The following is a 20,534-nucleotide window of genomic DNA, read 5'->3' as shown; positions in this document are numbered from 1 at the left end:
TGCTTGTCTCCTTTTCATGCCAGTCCTACGCCCTTCCTCTAGCCTCCTAATTTGTTCCTTCATCCCAAAATATGCACCTCAAATTATTTTCTTTTTTTTATAGGCTTCCTTTACACTTCTTAGGACAAACAGTTGTAGCACCAGAACTGAGATGATTTCTCATTTCTTCTGTCATATTTTGTATCCAGAATAACACTGGCCATAAAAATTGAAGACTTGATGTTAATATGAATAAAAATATTTCATACCTTTAACAGAGAAAATTTTCTATAGCAATCTGAATGGAATAAAAAGAACAATATGTGAAGTGAGAGCCAATTAAAAAGGACCAAGAGAAAGGTAAAAAAAAAAAAACAGTCCTTGAAAATAGAAGGTTCCTGTACAATAAATAAATTATTTTTGAAATGTCACAGGAAAGCAAGTGATGGTGTAATGTTCTCAAATGGCTTATGTTTTATATTCAAAGCACAGTCCTGCTCAACTTACATATATTCAAGCATTTTGGATAGCAATTTTAGAAAATTTATGCTAGTGTAATGTTTAGAATAAGAAGGTTAAAGAAGCTTGACTTTCAGTACTTTCTCTCTGCAGATTATTTTAATAATAATGGCACATTTAGTTTTATTTAAAGTGTTCTGTGACTTACTCAAGCACATAATTAAGTGAAAGGTACCTGAAAGCAGACATCTAGAGACCAGAAAGATGTAAGCAGCACAGCGTTTGTGAGATTTTTTTTTATTTTGAGAACAAGACCTTTAACACCTCTGTTATAAGAGAATTTATTTTTGTCCTCCTGTATGCTTTGAATGATGTAATTTCTACTTCTACTTCTTTGGGTTTGTATTTTGCTTTATTTTTGCACCTTACAGAAACTCTATGATATGTACAGAATAATATAATTGTGTCTCAGTGTAAAATGTTTGGTGAGAGGAACAAACATTTTCCCTTATTAAAAAAAAAAAAGGGGGAGAAAAGACATCAGAGCTGCTAGACAGGGATGACAGCAATAAAAAAAAAAAAAACACACCAACACTGATTTGTGAATAAAGTTACAGACATGATTAATTTAATTAACAAAATTTTTCTAGTTTAATGAAAAAAATAACAAGATAGCCTGTATTGGAGGGGAATCACAAGGATCAGCAAGCCCAACTCTTATATGAATGGCCCATACAGGGACCAAACCCCTGACAATGGCATTTTTAGCACCACATTCTAACCAACAGGACTAGTCTCAGGATCAAATAACCACAGAGAATGCAGGTATCAATCCCACTGCCTTTCACATGCTGAGTGAGTGCTCTACCACTTGAGCTAAGAGTTCATTTAGGAATAACTGTGAAGTTGCACATTGAAAGCAAGTTACAGAGGCAAGAAAATGTAGAAATTTTGGAGATAACAGAATCATGGAACTGTAGCAAAACTGTGAGCTGCTAACAAAATAGCAAAGGAAGAAAAAGTGTGGGTTAGCCATGTATATTAGAATTATTGACATCATTTCTGATATGAGAAAAGGACTACGGTAGAACTAATTTGGATCAAAACTTGCGGCATTGCGTTCTTCTTCCCGGTCCTGGGCAGCTCTGGGGAGCCTGGCTAGGCTCTGCCTTTCGGCCAGACCGGGGTTGCCGCACTGTCTGGGCGCTCTCGCGCTTAGCGCACCGGCGTGGGCTGCTGTGTTCTGTAATCAGTGCTGGGAGGAGATGAAGGTGCGAAGGAATGGCACACCCTGCCTTGCAGTTGGCTGGAGAAGGTTTATTGTCACGTGACGGCCACAGTGGAGAGCAGCGTCCATCCCCCAGGACCCACATGGGCAAGATGGCAACAAAACAAAGGAACGCATGGGGTTTTGTAGGGGGTGGGAAAACACGGGCAGAAGCCCCCTCATCCAATGGGGACAGGCAACAGGGGGGTGACGTGGACCACGGCAACCAGTGGGAACATGACAGTGGTGGATACATGGTTCTGGGATGAATGGGAATGCAGGGATGAGGTAACAGACACAGAACTCTCAGGAATAGAAGGGGATGGGAAGACTGGCATGGGAAGGCTTCAATGGTAAGTGACCCAGAATGAACCATCGCGGGGGGAACATGGGGGTACACAGAACTGGCTACCTAACATTATTAAAAACCCTAACTAAACCAACCTGGGATGTAACAAAAACTAGTTTAGGAAAATAAGATAATATAAACTGCTACAGTTCTGGAGATTTCACCACAAATTCAAAATAATCATTTAGATATGGTCAAATTTCTAGCTGTTAAAAACAGCAAAACTGTTAGAGAGGTAAATACCGATGATAATGTGCTATAATTAGTCTTGGCATTCTTAGCTAACAATTAGAAGCCAAATGATATGTAATTCTCTGGAATACAGAGAAAATCTCTGTATTCCAGAGATTACTTAATGAGGTAGTCAAAACTGTCACAGAATTAAGCTAAAAGACTTTTAAACTTATTTTAGAAAGTACTGAATATTTAAGATGAGATGGTTGTAAATTTCATGGAAGACCTAGTCACATTGAAAAATCTTGTGCTGACTAGTCATTGGTTGACTTTGTTCAAATGACATTTCTGAAGTTTGGAGCTCAAAACCCAAAATGGATTGGCTAAAAAAGAGAGTTACTTGATCAACTCAATAAAGGATGTGGTGTGGATTCATACATTGAGGCTTTCTTTTTCTATAATATCAAAGACACTATACATATGCGCTGAAGCAATCGTAACAAACTTAGAGAGACTTAGAGCTTAGAGCTCTTAGAGTTGCTTAGAGAACTTAGAGAGCTTAGAGCTTAGAGCTCTTAGAGTTGCTTAGAGAACTTAGAGAGCTTAGAGCTTAGAGCTGCTTAAAGAACTTAGAGCTGCATCTCCAGCTGAATAAAAAAAAAAAAAAACAAAAACAAAACCACATTGTTGTGGTGTATTTTGTTTTAAAGTTCAGGTTTGCCCCCTATTCTCCTCCCTAACCTCCTCCCCTCCTCAGTTGCCAATCTTTCCAAGCCCTTCCCTAACCTCCTCCCTTCCAAGCTGTAGAACCTCCTTATCCCTACCCCTTTCTCCAGAACATTTCTTGTCAATCCTCCTTGTCCCAACCCCTTCTTCCAGAATGTTCCTTGTCTATTTTGTAATACTCGACACCCCATTTGTTACTTTGTATTATTCCCTTCCCCTGTTCTCCCTGATAGGTTTATAAAATGTTATTCCCACCTTTGACCCCTCCCCAGCCTTACCCTCATTGGTTAATGTTCCTACACCCCTCCTCCTGAGTTACTGTATAAAAACATCTGTTCACCCCACCCCAGCTTGGTCTTTTTGGTTTTAGCTTTGTCTGCCTAATAAACTCATCCAGCCTTTACCCCAAAGACCCGTGTCATCGTTATCTGTCCCTGCACGGGACCAGCGATTACTGGGAATTGCAGAGCTCACAGGGGGACGGTCACGCCCCTGCTTTCGCCACCCAGCATGCCCCAACAGCACACTGCAACACCACATCACAAAAAGTATATTAAGAGTTAGCAAAAATTCTACAAATAAGACTTTAAAAAAAGAGAGATCTCTTAAATGACAATACACACTTGTATATCGTAATGGTTTGCTTCTCTACTGAGTTGTAAGTGCACTGCAGCCATACTTCCAATTTCTACTTTCATTTTCAATTTAAGAGCCATGGAAAATAGAAGCACCAGGGAGAGCCAATTTCCTTGCAATGTATGAAGATAAAGAGGGAAAGTGGATAGGTAAGTTTAATTAGTAATAAACATATAAGTTTTAATGAAATATATAGATTAAAGGCTATTAAAAGCAAGTCTAATTCTGTTTCAGTTTTCAATGTAACTTTCATTTAAGATACTTCCTCATGAGCATAAATAATCAGGAATTTTCCTTAAGAATATTAAACCTACTTGATCTTTGGTGGTTTTGGTTCTTCTTTGATTAGAACACAGAGACAGAAAATTTCCTATTATAGATAATTTTAGTGGATTAGTCTGCACATCACCTTTGTCTTGGCCTTCTTCAAGTATACCTTAAAGCAATAATTTTGTGGTTTGAAATACTGGTTCTGTTTTGAGCTGTCCTCTGTCCTTCTGTTATCATTGATATTCATACTTCTAAGAATATGAAGTATATGGAAGTAAGAATAGAACTGTCAGAAATTTAAAACAGATGTGTGTTATCATAAGGTATCTTGTAGATAAGTGTATCTTCTCATTGCACAACAGTTAACTGCAGTAAGGTCACTGACCAAAACCACAAAAAAATCTCTTGCATTTTTTCATATAGTCTGTTGAATTTCAGTGATGAACTCTTCATGGAAATGGTCTTTTAGTTTATATTAAATGTATGCAAAATTACTCTTTCATCAGTGGAGAGTAACCGTGTGTGAAGGAAGTAAATACAATAATACTCTCAGGGGCTTAGTTAATAAAATATACACACTCCTGAGCATTTAAGCAAGAATTTACAAATTTAAACATTTCAGTGATTTTATTTAATCCTCATGACAGTAATGCAGAGGTCAAAGACACTGTTATTTTCAGGGAAAAGCCATGCTAGTAGAAAAGCATGTTAGAAAAGTGCTCAATAAAAAAAGTGACAATAAGCAAAAAAAAAAAAAAAAAAAAAAAAGAGAAGGAAAAGAATATCTAAGAAGAAATATTCACTGACAGTCATTTTTACTGCCCAGGCAGTTTATGTGTGCAAAGCATAATGTTGGAAAATGGGATGGGAGTGCTCAACAGGAGCCATCCTACCAGCATGGTTCCTGTGCCACACAACATCTATTGACACAAAGCCTGTAGAAGAACTATAACAGAAATAGGGAAGCATTATCCAGTGCAAATTGATTGGACTTGGCAGCTTGCTTTGCTGCACCATTTGGTATACACTGCCCATGTTTATAGATAAACATATGCTATAAACTAATGCCAAATCAACTGCCTGCAGGTAAAATGAATTTGTATGCTGATGTAGGAGAGGAACTGTAGGAGGAAAAGCAGCCAAAGACACAACACCTTCTTGACCCTATTTATATGCAGTGAGCTGAGCATTCAGTCACATCTATCTGAATTGCCTTAGATCACCTTCACTTCTAGGTTAATTGCACTATCAAACAAACTGATGTAATAGAGGAAGAAAATATGTAGAATCAGTAATACAGAACTGGGAAGGAATAGTAAAATGGAGAACTTAGGTAATTTTTTCCTCATACTACTGGTGATAGTTGTAGTATAACCATCAGAAATAGTGAGCCAAATTATACAGATAATCTGTGGATAGTATGCCTGAAAACTTTACAGCAGTATATTTATCATAGAATCAGAGACTCAAAAAATGGTTCAGGTTGGAAAAGACCTTAAAGATCATTTAGTTCCATCCCCCCTGCCATGAATAGACCATCTTTTAGTAGACCAGGTTGCTCACATATCCTTCCAGCCTGGCTCTTAATACCCCTAGGGATGGGACAGTCACAACTTCTCTGGGCAGCCTGTTCCACTGCCTCACCACCCTCACAGTGAAGAAGTTCCTCCTAATACCTAATCTAAACCTACTGTCTTTTCATTCAAATCTGTTCCCTCTTGTTCTAGCACTACATGTTCTCCTAAAAGGTCCCTCTCGTTCTTTCTTGTGTGCCCCCTTCAGGTACTGGAAGGCTGTGATGATGTCACCTGAAGCCTTTTCTTTTCCAGGTTAAACAAGACCAATTCTCTCAACCTTTCCTCCTGCAAGAGGAGATCATCTTGGTGGACATCTCTGGACTTGCTCCAACAGGTCCATGTCATTCCTGTGCTGGGGACCCCAGAGCTGGATGCAGCACTGCAGGTGGGGTCTCACCAGAGCAGAGGGGCAGAATCCCCTTTCTCACCCCGCTGGCCATGCTGCTTTGGATGCAACCCAGGACACAGTTGGCTCCCTGGGCTCCAAGTTCACTTTACCAACTCATGTCCAGCCCCTTACTGACCAGCACCCCCAAGTCCTTCTCAGCAGGGCTGCTCTCAATCTGTTCATGCCCCAACTTGTGCTGGTAATGGGGGTTGTCCTGACCCAGGTGCAGCACCAGGAACTTGGTGATATTAAACTTCATTGGCTATTTCTTGAGCTTGTCCAGGTCTCTCCGGATGGCATGGATGGCATCCTGTCCCTCAGGTGTGTCAACAGCACCACTCAGCTTGGTAAGAATCTTACCTGGATTGCAAACAACCAGTTCAATGATTGCACTGTAATACTACATAGCAGTTTTTGAACACCACAGAACACACTTACTGTCCCTTTGGGAGACAGAATATTCTAATGTGTTTGAATTCACTGTATTTTTAATAAAAATTGAATTATCCTGTACTATAAAAAGCTTTATGGTAAATGAAAACCTCCTTCTTTTAAAACACTGAATATGAGAGACTGACAAACCCATGGGAGGAGGTTGCTAAAAAGAAGTGTCTTCTGGTGCAAACAGACCAACACTCTGCAGAGTTGTGACAAGGAATAAAACTGAGCTCCTGGTTATAAGACAAATGTAGAAAGGATTTTTAACCTTCTGAACTTAACCCCATTTTTTAAAAACTTCCCATGAGTTTTATTGCAGAGGGAACCATAAACCAGAAGACTGCTAATCAAAGTAAGACTTCAGAGGAAAACTTCAACAGTTTCAAAAGACTATAAAAGGATCCTGTATAAATACATACAAGTAAAGAGTTCTCAGGGTGCATTTCTCTTAAGAGTCATTCTCTGAAGAATAAGTGGCGTCCATGTATATTTTCTCCTTTTTATATTTTTTTCTTCTTATCAGAAAGAAAAGTACTCAGTAAGAATGTTGATTTTTATCCTCAAAAAGATGTTCAAACAATGGGAATTTAGGTTTTACATAATTTATCAACTTGCTCTGCAGAAAGATTCTCATTTACAGTTTATCCAAGTAGAATTAAAGTAAAATTGAATAATTTTTTTACAGAATGGAAATTTTGATTTCCCAGATGTATTGCAATTGCACACCATTTTATCCCAATGTTCACACTTCCAGGCAAGAGAAAAGAAAAATGCTGAGACTAATTTTTGTAATGAGTTTTAATTATAGCATTTAAATTTTATGACTGCCAAAAATGTACTTCATATAATTCTATTCTATTCTATTCTATTCTATTCAAAGTAATTCTCAGGTTATTTTTTCATGGAGACAGGGTTGAATTAGAATGCAAGATCAGTATGTATTAAGTGATCCCTATAATGGTAGATACAGATAGTTTTTTCAAAACATAAATATTGTTATTAGTAATTTGATATTGGATTTTTTTTTTTTAGACTATTCAGGCAAGAATACTGCCATTAATTTAATATATGAGAAAAAATAGAAGCACATTTATGCTACTGTTCCTTGTCACAAATTTTTAAACAGCTTCAAATAAGCCTAGTGAAAAATAAGAAAAACAAAAGACAAGGATGAAGTGAAAGGGAAAAAAAAAACCCAGATAAAAGCATAATACGAATGGAAGGAAAAAATTTTGTCTATTTAAAAAAAAAGCCACAACAACAGTAAATCCACAATGAACAAAAAACCCAACAAACAAGTTGTGGGGAAGAAAAAGCAGCTTGATTTGCGTGATTTTTTTTTTGAGGGTGATGGACGTAAAGTTTGAGCAATGGTTTGAAACTGAAAAAAATATATATGAAGAACTGAAAACAAAAACTTAGGAGTGTTTTCAGTATTCCTTATTTTAAAACAGGACTGAGGTGACAAGGACAATTTTTTTTTCAGAGCATGTTGGTGATTGTGTTTTAGGCCTTGCTTTCTCAGCTCATATTAAATATAGTCCTCCTCATTTAAATGTCATTCCTATGAGAAGGGTCTAATACTTTAGCATATATTACTTCACCTGTAATGGGGAAGAAGGGTCTACTGTATGACTCTAGAAACAGATAGAATTTCTCTTCCCCCTCTAATTAATACAGCTAGAATCCTGGAGCTTATTCTATATTGTACTGACATGAGCTAGCATATAAGCCTCTACAGTTCAGAGTAGCCAATTATACCTGCTGACTATCTCCTGGTAGCCATGGTATCTGCAGGCTTTGCTGGTTGTTCTCACAGCAATCTCAGAGCTCAAATAAGCTCAGACGCTGCCTCAACTAGTTCAAAATTCATGCTGCTCTGGCTTTTGCAGAGGCATCACACTGCCACACACTAGGGACTGAAGTGCGAGGCTGCAGAGCTCAGAGGGTTTTCTGCTATGCCAAGCAGCCTGCACAGGAGCAGGAGGGATATATTTCTTCTTAAGCTTATGCAGGTGTTTCAGCAAAATTTAGAGAAATTCAGAGTTTCTATTAATGCACTTGTTCTTCATCTAAATTTGATTTTATTCTCTCTAGTTATTTTATGAACAATGACTGCAAACAATCTGTGCTGAAGTTAAAAGACACTGCTTCTTTCTTTATGCTGTAAATCTAATTTCATTTGGGAGAACAAAAGTAATAAAGTCAAAGCATTCTAATCTATTATTAATCACTAAATTTGCACAGGTAAACATAATAGTCAAAGTCTCCCCTTTTATGTCCCTATTCTTGTTTCATGTGTTTTTAATTTGAAGACACCTCTGGGAGGAAGATGACTCTATCTTTATTCTCAGTTGAAGTGTGAAAATAGCTTTTTTTCTAAATCCAATGGAAAAGCACTTGAGTTTGAATTATTAAAAGGTTTTGTATTATTGATATGAATAGACACACAATTTGAGTCAAGAATTTCCCCTCACTACATGAAGGTTGCATTTTGTTGTACAAAAATAATAAAAATTATCTTATTTGTAGGTAAATTACCATTAGGTCTAAACACTGGCACTGCCCCATACATAGAAGGATGAAATATTTCCAGTTAGCAGGTTCACTTTGTATTATTCTGCAATCCATGTCCACTGGATGGCCTTTGCAGAAGTGTAATTGAGAAACATTAGTGCTTCTTCCAGAGCTTCATCTTTTTGCCCAGAGGAGTTTCATTCAAGTGTTGGCTCTGATTGCTCAGTTGTGTCACTGTTTCTTTCTGAACAGCATTTTCCTCTTACCTCTACTAACTGGAATTCCTGTTAAGGGAATGTGCAGCCAGGGCTTCTTTTTCTTTTGGGTCTAAAAAAGTGCAGTGATTCTAATACCTGAACTATATACAGATCTCATTACATAATGTCAAATATCTACCCTGAAAACCTCAAGAAAAAAATGAACATAATTTATTTTTGCAGTTTTATTTGCCCTAAACACAGTCTTTGAACACTATTGTTTGTCTGAAAAGTTAAAATTAATCGGAAAGTCATATTTCATCCTTCAAAAATCGATCTAAAGTTCATGATTTTAATCTCTATTTCCAAAGAAACTACAATTAATTGATATTGTGGAATGTCCTTGAGTATAATTCTTTCTCCATTAATTCAGTTAATATTTACTATGCAGTATTAACCAACACATATAATAATAACATGATTTTTCAGTGGGATAGCTAAATATTTATTTATAGATTAAAAAGTTCAAAGCATACTAGCTTTCTACATCATAAATATAATAATGCTTCACTGTTACTTTTTTCATTTTCTACCTCATTCTAGTTTCTCCACGTGTCATATCTATCAAAATTACAACAAATCCTGACATTGAATGTTAGTTATTTTCACTTACAGCTGTTATGTCTTTAATCAAATTAGTAGGTTAGAACTTCAGTTTGCATTTATAGAGTGAGTACAGGGTTATGGATAACTAAGCTTAAAAATGAGATGAAAACAAAATGTTTTCCTGTTTTGTAAAATTCTTTAAGACACAGTTTTTGTGGTCATGTTGATTGTCATGGTTGAGCCATGCAACATAGCAATGCATTTTCATTATTACTTCATATGATTACATGAACTTTCTAGGTGCCCACTGGGGTTGAAGACAGAATGCCTTGCAACACATAATAATAATAACATTATTATTTCCTTGCAATAACATCATAATTCTACATAGCATTCCAGTAATCCTTCTTCACTCTAAGTGCAAAAATCAAACCTACATGTGATAATGTGTACACAACTTTCTCCAAATAAAATCTTGTTGAGTGAGTAAATCTTGATTATCACAATCTGTCACTTATTCTGTTTCCCATAATATTACTCTTTCATTTCACAAGGTCTTTAGGGACAGTGTAGTCCATTCCCTACCAGAACCCTAAAATCCTGGTAAAATATCACTGAATCTTATTTCCCCATTGTGCTAAGCACATGCCATTACCAAGCTCAGCACTGTAGCACATGGGAAAAGGAATTATATTGCACCTACACTTTGAGATTCTCTCTAGCGTTCTTTCACAGATCCCATAACAACTGAAAATTTGATTTTTCTGCAGGGAAAACACACACATTAATGTAAAGGGTAGAAGAACACTTTATACATGCAGGGGTGGGGGTGGGGGGGTGGAATCTTGAAGAGTGGAATATCTGAGGCATTAGCACCTTTAAAATTACATGCTTTTTTATTTGAAAAAATTTTCCAGGAAGGCAAATACATGAATGTAACAGCAGTGCTAAAGGTGAATAAATGTCAGTGTATTCTGTCATTGTCCTCATTGTTAGAAGCAATAGCAGTGAAGCTGAGCCATCATGTGATTTGTAATATATTCCACATCTTTCCATACCATTACTCAGGAATAAAGACATACCTATATGCAGACAGACACTAAAGTGTAAGACTTTGCAATACACTTGATTCTCCATCTCTAACACAGCATTGAACTTCAAGAACCAGTACTTAGATTGAGTACTTAGAAATCTAGAACAAAAGACAATAACCAACTTCCAAGAAATTAATTCCTGTGAATTAACTCTTTGAAATGAAAAGGACAGTTTGCCATTGTTAATACAAGATAAATGGAGACTTGACTTTTATCACTGCTTTTTGCCAAAGGCTTCTGTGAAAAATTGCAATCTTCCACTTCAAATATTTCACAAGATTAGAGACAATTATATCTTATATCAAATTATCTAGTAAACCAGTGATGTTGTATCCCTGAACAGTAACAGAGATGTCTACATTTATATTCATTTGTTCACAGTGTAGTCTCATAGTTTCGTGATGTAGAAGGCAACAGAAAACCTTTTAAAATCAATACCAACCTTTGCTTTTTTTCAATGGTGTGGAAGTATTTTCCATGAAACATGGCCTGATTATATCAGTTCAATTAACTTGAAAATTTGTTGATTTCAAATTTCTTAAATTTTATGGCAGATAAGTTCTACAGCCTTTTTTAGGACTCAATGTGTACTCTTGATAGAAAATAAAATTATCAAAGCCTGTAAAGCTATTAAATGAATAGTAATTAATTGTGATGAAAAAACACATAATTTTCTAGATGTGATAAAAATGTTGTCAATGAAAAACAATGTTACAATGTTCTCAGAAAACACAGAGAACTTAAATAGCTCAAACAAAACAAGGGTTTGCCTAGATGTATTGCAAAATAAACTTGGTTTCATTGCATTATTTGTAGGATGATTAGAACAGGTCAGAAATGTCTTCTATAACTTATCAATAGATATAGTTGTACATAGTGTTGTAAATCTACTTATGTTTTGCACTGGGGTAGGCTGACCCTGGCTGGACACCAGGGTGCCCACCAAACAGTCTATCACTCCACTTCTCAGCTGGACAAGGGAGAGAAAATACAAAGAAAGTCTCATGGGTTGAGGTAGGAACTAGGAGAGATCACTCAGCAAATACTATCACAAGCAAAACAGACTTGAATTGGGGAAATTAGTTTAATTAATACCAATCAAATCAGAGTAGGGTAACTAGAACTAAAAACAAATCTTAAAAACCTTCAATCCACCTTCCCTTTTTTCTGGGCTTTACTTTGAAATCCTCTTCCTCCCCTGAGTGGCCCAGAGGGATGAGGAATGAGGGCTGTGGTCAGTTCACCACAAGCTTTCTATTCCTCTCCTTCCTCCTCAGGAGGAGGACTCCTCACACTTTTCCTCTGCTCCTCACTTAAGAGGGAAGCTTCATGAGCTTCTCCAACGTGGTTCCTTCACAAACTTCTCTGGTGTGGTTGCATTCCCTGGAATCCAGTCCTTCAGGGACAGGCTGCTCCAGCGTGGGCCTCCTGTGGGTCACAAGTCCTGCCAGCACACCTGCTCCAGAGTGAGCTCCTCTCTCCAAGGGTCCACAGGTCCTACCTGGAGCCTGGCATAGCTCCAGGTCTTGCCCAGGGATCACAGCCTCCTTTGAGTATCCACATGTTCTGGTGTGGGTCCTCAGGCTACAGGTGAATCTCTACTCGACTATGGACCTTCATGGGCTGCAGGGCCATAGATGCTTCAGTATGGCATGTGTCGGCCTCTTGGAAGGTAGGAGAGCTCTGCAGAGAGACATGGAACAGTTGGATGGGATGGGCAGAGTGCAATAAGATGAAGTTTAATAAGTCCAAGTGCCACGTCCTGCATTTTGGCCACAATAACCCCCTGCAGCGTTATAGGCTGGGGAAGGTGTGGCTGGACAGTGCCCAGGCAGAAAGGGACCTGGGGGTGCTGGTCAACAGCCAGATGGACATGAGCCAGCAGTGTGCCCTGGTGGCCAAGAAGGCCAGTGGCATCCTGGCTTGTATCAGGAATAGTGTGGCCAGCATGAGCAGGGAGATCATTTTTCCCCTGTACTGGGCACTGGTGTAGGCCACACCGTGAGTGCTGTGTCCAGTTCTGGGCCCCTCAGTTTGGGAAGGACGTTGAGACACTGGAGCGCATCCAGAGCTAGTCATCACTACATACTGTTAGAAGACATTGCTTTTATTGGACTACCATTTGTAGTCTTCAATAACCAGAAAATATCCAGACATGATATAACAGTAACCTCTGCCTTGAATCATGGCTACTGCAAGAACATATCTATGGTATCTAACTACTTTTCCTATCAAAATTTCAAATTTGTAACTAGTCTTACTGTTTCAAAGTGACTTGTTTTCAATGGGTAGTTATTTTGCACTCAAAACATTAAAATTAATAATGCATTTCATTGCCTCTAATAGGTGTTATTCACAAATTTACTTTTAAGTAGAACAAATTCCTTTATTTGATTTAATTCTTGAACAACTGGGAGCTTTTATTAAATTGGCTCTTTACATATTAATTTATCTGGCAGACAACTTATATAATTACTTTTCTTATGACAATGATTACATCAGAAGACAAAAACATAGCATATGAAGAATCTGTCTAAAAAATGCGGGTGTTGGAGTAGTGGTTGCTGCTGCCTATAATCTGTCCCCAACAAGCCTCTCCTGTAGAAAAGCAAGTTGAGTTAACCTTCAGGCAACGCAGTCACCCTCACTCAACACTCACTGCAGCTGGCTCAGCGATAGAGGCAATAAAGGCTCTTTTTGCAGGGTTTTATTCCAGCGAGGTATGTCACATGTGGCTGAATGGGACCCAGTGAGGAAAAGAGCCCAACCAGGTGGAGAAGGCAGCTTAAGAAGGGGAAGGGGTAGGGAGGGGAGCTAAGGGCAGGCAGAGGGGTTTGGTGTCCAGGGAAAGAGGGGTGGCCACCAGGGATACCAATCCAGTCAAGGAACAGGGAAAGGAGAAGGCAGGGGAAGTTGCGGCACAGAAGTCCATTTGGAGTCTGTTTTTCCCCCCAGGAGGACTGACTCCATGGTAAGTAGTTACTGCTGTTGCCAGGGCCGAGGACTTGGGAACTGACCAAGGCAGGAGAGTTCATGGGGATGCTACATCTGTCCATGTCTACTTTGCTTTTATGACCTCCCTTACTGTCTATAACAATATTAAGTAAAGCTCTCATGATGTAAACCACATTATTTTTCTTCTTAAAATTTCAGGAGCACTTTGTCCATTTTGTAGTTTACAAGGACTTGTTTTGAACTTTAAATAAGGATAATATCTCTGTTAGCTTTGGGAAAACAGCACACAATATTATTTTAAAGAAGTTAATTTTACCTTTTGAGCAGAACACTTCTGGTTTTTTTCTGAAGCTAAATAAACTAAACAAAGAATTTTTATTATCTTTGTGCCCAACGCTTAGATCATTCAAATAAGGTAAGTCCAGCAAAGATTTTACATTACTTTCACTATGAAAAGAACAAATTATATAATAAATATAAGGTAGATATGTCTTGTGGCTTCCTAACTACTAATTACCTTTAGAAAAAAAAAGTCAATTTGAAGAAGGAAGTCTTGTTACATATTTGAAATTTTGGTAGTAGAAATAGTTATTTCTACTAAAATAGTAGAAAGAATAGTATTTTTCATACTTTTCTCTTTGAGATGTTAGAGTCAATACCTTATTATGAGATATAACACTGTCTGATCAGTGTATCTTTTATTCTGAAGAGATGCCACTGTAGATGCTTTCCACAAATTTCTTCAAGTAAGAAGCAAATACAGGCTTTCTATAACAATGTCAGAAAGTATTTTGAACTTATATATCTGAATTAATTCCTCCAAGGTACACATCGTGTGTGACTCATTAAAAAGACACATTTTCCAGTAAGTACTGGATTCTTCATTTTTGCAGAAAATTAAATGTCTATACTATTAGGAAGAAACCACCTACATACTAGATTGTTTTTGATGTTATTTTTCACCTACTTTTCTCTGCGACATGTTCTGGTTGCATGATGAGTGAAAGGGTAGAAAAAGGAATATTTTTTGTGGCACTGATGTGGTTAATCAATAGATTGATGACTGCCTACTACATTGTGAAGTTGTCACTGACTATTCTGGTCCAATGAAACAAGCTACTGACCTGAGGTAAATAGCTTGCATAATTACTGTGTAAATTTATATAACATTTATTTCTATTATTTGAAGTTTTGCCAGGTGCCTAAAACTTTTTTTTTCTTTTTTCTTCTTTTTTTTTTTCTTTAGTCCCATTAATTAATTTCCGAATACTGCATTATAGTAGGGAACACACAATGACTATTTCTCAAACAATTAACTATTTTTTACCTTTTTTTCTTTTTTTCTGGGTGGATAAATTTTAATCACAAAAAACCAAAAACAATGTTCAACAAATAACATTTTTCTCTCTACCCTCATCTCTGTTTTGTAAAGCAGAAGACATGGAAAACTTAAGGATCTTAATGAAAACTTGTTTGATGCAAGACAATTTTTGAAAAAAAGTTGTCATGCAATAGAAATAAAGCTCTTTTCTCTCCTTTAAAATGAGAAGGTTTTGAAAAAAACATTAAGATGCTAAGAGGTTAGTTTCATTTTTTGTTTTTAATGCAGCAAATAAGTAAATGGTCAAAGTGATCATGGATTTCATATGTTTTGGAAATAGAAAAGAAAGAGCTCCATTAGATGTTGGAAAGTGTTTTTCTGTTCACTGGAAACTGAACCAATGGTGATGCATTGTTAACCTGCTAACCCTACCCTGATATAATGGTATCTGAAATAATGCTAAGATGATAAGCAGGGTCAAGTAGTTCTACAATGCTCTGAGAGGCACATTCTGTGTCTTGAATACTTTCTTTTTTGCCTCAGAGTAGAAACAATGCAGAGAGCAGTTTGTTTTATTTAAATCTCCTGATAATAGAATAACAGCAAGAGTAAATAGCAATTAGGAAACTAATATTAAAAAACCTTCTGAAGAAATAAGCTATTGCTTATTTTGAAAGCAAAACTCATTTCATTATGAAAAGGACAGGGACTGACATTAATTGGATTAAACACCCACTGGACATTAAATAAGGCTATTTCTAAGTAGTTTTCTTTATATTGGCTTACAAAAGACAAATTAATATGGCATAATGAAGACTGAAAATTTTCTTTAATCAATCCTTAATGTTATTATCTGAAAGCTGCTGTGGTGCGGCTTTGTTTTCCCCGGTCCTGGGCAGCTCCGGAGGGCCCGGCAACGGCTGGCTGCGTTCTGCTGCCGTGCACAAGGGGCGAGACAAAAAGGGAAGGAATGTCTACTCTGTCCGCGTGGTCAGCTGGAGAGCTTTTATTTGCCGTGGGGAGCTGCAACGGAGAAGCGCAGCTCACTCCCTAGCGCCACGTGGACAAAAATGGCACTGGGACCAGGGGCACATGGGATTTTCTAGGGGGTGGGCCGAGGGGGTGGAAGCCCCCCTCGCCCAATGGGGGCAGGCTACGGGGGAGTGACGTGGGCAGGGGTAACCAAGGGGGACGGGACAGGAGCAGACAGAGGGCTCCGGGGCGAACGGGGTTGCAGGGACGGGGTGACAGACACAGAACTCTCCAGAGTGGATGGAGGGGTGGTTACAGGACTGGCATGGTGATACTCCAATGCGGACCACCGTGGGGGGGAACACGGGAGTGAACGGGGTACACAGAACCAGCTAACTAACATATAGCAGAATCCCTAATCTGAACTCAAACCCAGGATGCAACACTGTGGTCAGAAGCATATGGCATCCTTAAACGTGTTTTGTATCACCAAAGTATTTCTGACAGAGCTTTATGATATTTACTGTTCCTAAAATTCATGAAAAAGATAATAATTGTCAAGACCTTGTGGACAGAAACATTTTCTGCTTTGACGAGTAGCTCTATGTTATTCAGTACTGAATGATGTGTTCAAATGCTGCTGTCAGGTTTGCTAGCAATATGCATCATTCTCCTTTGTAATCAATATCTTCAATGGCTGATGAGTAGCAGGGGACCAGAAGCGTGAGAACATTTAGCTGTTTGTCTTGCCATATATCGTCATTTAACTTCATCTTAGAAACTGCCTTCAGATGTCATTGAACAAAAAGCAAGATGATACAGACCAGTACCTTGAAATTAATCTTTTTTTTCATGTTGGTATTACTTTTATCTTGATGTAAGTCAACTCATATTTTCAGTGCAAATAAAGAACAGTCAATATCCATGTAACCAGTCCTTTAAGAATTCTCTTTTGTTTTCAAATTAATATAGATATAGATATAGATATAGATATAGATATAGATATATGTAGTTATCTACCAATGATTTCTTTTTATGCAAAGAAGAATATATACAACACCAATATTTTTCATGTATCTGCTAAATGGTAAGAGGAAACTTCAGCTTATCATACCTGTATTTTAAGAAAACAGTACTTTACTTTGTATAATTATTGCTGATCTACTAATAATATTCCTTTCATTCATTGTAAAATATATTGCACTTAAAAGGTATAATTCCTCCAAACCAAAGACATATGATCTGTTGTCATTTAAATGGTATTTTCTATTAGGATTTCAAATTACATTACTGACATTTTAGGAACTGAAAACACTTTCCATGACAATTTTTGTAGCATGATCAGTGTTATTTCCTCAGCCTACTTGCTACTTCCTTGGCCAATATTAGTTCTCTTTTTTGTAATAATATTGCACTGGTGACAGTATTATTTTATCCAATCCTCCTCTTTTTTCCCTCTCTAAAACACATAATCACCATTTCACCTACATGGCCCTTAATTCTTTTTCCTAGATGAGTAAATACTTCTTTACCTCCATTAAACTGCTGTTCATTTAGGTTGATTCCATTTCTTCCATATGATTGTTAAATCCTTCCTTTACCTTCTGTACTTCCATATTCTCTTGGTGAATTTTTAAGAGGGGCTTAAGGTACTTCAATTCCCTGAGGAGGAACAAAGAAGAACCAACACATCAACATTCATTAAAAACACATTTTAGGAAGCCACATATCCTCTCATTCAGCTTTTTTTATAAGTCCCACATGCAAGTTAACAAAACCTGATGATTTAAAATTGTGTATCCTCTATATGTTCCCATTAGAATATTACATTCCTTTACTAAAGGAAAATAAAGCGCTCCATCTTTTTTTTTGTGATTCATTCCTGTTTCCTTCAAAATATATAAATTATTTATTGAAAATTTCTAGCTCTTCTAACTTCTGGACTTTCCTAATAATTGTATAAACGATTGCCCCATCTCTCTTATTTTAAGACTATGGTATTTCTGGGATTTCTTGTGCTCCTAACATAATTTGAATACATAGTTTTTTAGTTTCCTAATTCTTCATTTTTCTGGATGTCTGCAGATCTCGTTGATAATTGCTTCCATTCAGTAACTAGGTTGAAGTTTATTTACCTTTTTCTGTTCTATGTTCTAACATTCTTGCTCCCACTGTACAGTGATTCACCTAAATCCATTCAGATATTCAGACATGCTAGATGTCTTGGACCAGGTTGCCGCCATGCCCACCAGAAACCCGTTTTGGCTTGCCCGACCATCTGGCATGGTTAGCTGCGGAGGACACTCCCCTGTTCCTCTGGGAGGTTTGGGGAGCAGCTAGGAAGATCACCCACCCTGGCACGGAGGAGATGCGGCGATGTCCTGTGGAGAGAAGAGGCAGGCTCTTAATTGGGGCTGTAATCCAGAGTTTATTACAGAGCTCCGGGGAGCTCCGCACTCCAGGGGAACAGCCGAGGACGAGCCTTGATCGGGGCTCTTGCAACAACTTATAAAGGGGGGTGTGAACAGGGGGAAGGGATCACCCACCAACCAATAGGAAAGTTTGGGGGAGTGGAAGGTAGAGAAACAGATGGATACAGAGTCCAAAAAGAGAGGCTTAAGGGAGGAACACCTGGCCCTCGCCCAGCCACTCAATGCTCTTCGTGGAAGGTTCTGGATAGGTGGGATGGGGAGTCAAGTGATGGACAAGGCACCAGGGAGGGGATAGGGGAATGACTGAGCAAGTTTGAGGGAGACTGACATCAGGGGAGGAGGAGGGAATTGGCATAAAAGGAAAGGGGCAGGTTAGGGTAAAACCATTGGGGAAAATGGGGGGTATGGGGACAAACCATTAGAAAACATAATGTAAAAACACAATACAACACCAGGTAAAGGATCAAACATTTGTCATAATTACTTCCTGATTGGGCAATTTGTACTAAAGGAAGGAGGTTATTTTATACAATTGCATGTTTAGCTATTTGTCTAGATAAAAAAGGTACAATATTCAGAGGTTTTAAACACTTTCCACTGTATATATTTTGATTGTGAAAAGAGCTTATGAAAAAGAGGATATATAATTCTAAAGTGAGATCAAATGTATATTCAATGCATTTGCAGCTTGTGATGCATTTGATGCATGATAAATATATTTAATTTTCTTCTTTTCCTTTTACCTTTCTATTACTTTTCCTTGTTAGTTCTTTGTTTTCTTAATCTGCATCAATGCATCTGTCAACCTAGGCAGCAAAAGGTGTAATATTTAGGATTCTTTTATCAATGTCTGCATATCTCTTAAATATTTCCTTTTTTTTTAATTTCAATTAAAAATAAATTAAACAGATCTTTCTTAAAAATTAAGGATTCTGTAATTAAATACTATCCAAAAGAAAAAACATAAAAGTGAGAAAACAAAGCAGTAGGTGAGATTGCAATGTATTCAGAGAGAAAATGGAGACTGAAAGAAGTTGGTGGAAAGAAATGTGATTTAATATATAAGGATAATAAATTATTTTTTCATGTTTTATTTTTTAATTACATTTAAAATTAAAAAATGAATAGACTCAATTTTTTTAAGAAGTATTTCTGTAAAATTACACCTACATGCTTTTCTGAGTAATTCCACTCAAGTCACTGAAACAAATCAAAAGAAAAACCCATCTAAAAATTTATACTGGTATGTATATAAATGCTAAACTCTTCACAACAATCTCATCTGTCTCAATGAGTCCTTTTCATTAGCGTGCTTTCAAAAGATGGACTGCATTACCTATTACCCAATCCATTTCCGACCTTTTCATCTAAATGTTTCCATTTCCAATGCAATGTAGTACCTCAACATACAGTTTAATTAGTTACAGTATCCATCATGGTTTAATGTTATTTGTGTAATGAAGCATTTATTTATATTTCTATAACCAGAACACAGTTTTAAATTTATTAAAGCTATATATATTTTTTTTTCCTGATTTCCTGATTTGTGTGATTTTGAGACATCTCCATAACTTTTAAAAGAGCATGGCATTTATTCAATTTGGTAAAATTTGTTCCTGAAAAATGTTTACTTGCAAAGATCAAGAAATCAAGAATTTTTTCTGAAAGAAGATGCCTTAGATAAAATTAAACTGCAAATGGAAACCTTGAATATATCTTCTTGTTAAAATGAGCAAAACAAATGGCTTTTTTTCTTCTCAGTGCTGCAAGATTTTCATTTGTGGATGAGCATATAGTCAGCACTTGTTACTTATATGGCTTTGATAAAGCTCTAATTTAGTAAATGTACAGAGACCGGTTTGGATTAAGACACCTTTCTTCCTAGAAGGCCATATATTGCTGTGCTTTGTATTTGTGGCTAAATTGGTGTTGATGGTATGTTTTATTTTGAATTTTTGCTGAATTATTCTGCACAACATCAAGTCTTACTTTTTCTTGCTTCCCAACCCAAAAGTAAGTAGGCAAGGGGTGAGACTTTTGGAAGGAATGCAACCTGGACAGCTGTTCGTAACTGAACAAAGGGATATTCCTTGACATTCCATGTTCTGCAATGAAAAATCAGAGGGAGAGGAGGAAGGATCAATACTTGTGATTATGGCATTTACCTTCCCAAGTAA

General features: G+C 37.3%; 1 long non-coding RNA gene across 1 annotated transcript; it reads right to left on the bottom strand.

The window, feature by feature from the left end:
- Nucleotides 1-11,801: 11,801 nt before the first annotated feature.
- LOC128785870 (uncharacterized) lies at nucleotides 11,802-20,453 on the bottom strand. Its single transcript, XR_008430068.1, has 5 exons — nucleotides 20,347-20,453; nucleotides 19,101-19,163; nucleotides 18,061-18,306; nucleotides 17,458-17,587; nucleotides 11,802-12,360 (listed from the first exon to the last, which is right to left on the bottom strand). It is a non-coding gene; the product is annotated as an uncharacterized LOC128785870 (long non-coding RNA).
- Nucleotides 20,454-20,534: the final 81 nt, after the last annotated feature.

Source organism: Vidua chalybeata, chromosome 3 (genome assembly GCF_026979565.1).
Source record: "Vidua chalybeata isolate OUT-0048 chromosome 3, bVidCha1 merged haplotype, whole genome shotgun sequence".
NCBI lineage: Eukaryota > Metazoa > Chordata > Aves > Passeriformes > Viduidae > Vidua > Vidua chalybeata.
Note: the sequence above shows the minus strand (reverse complement) of the source record. Positions and strands in the feature narration are given on the sequence as shown.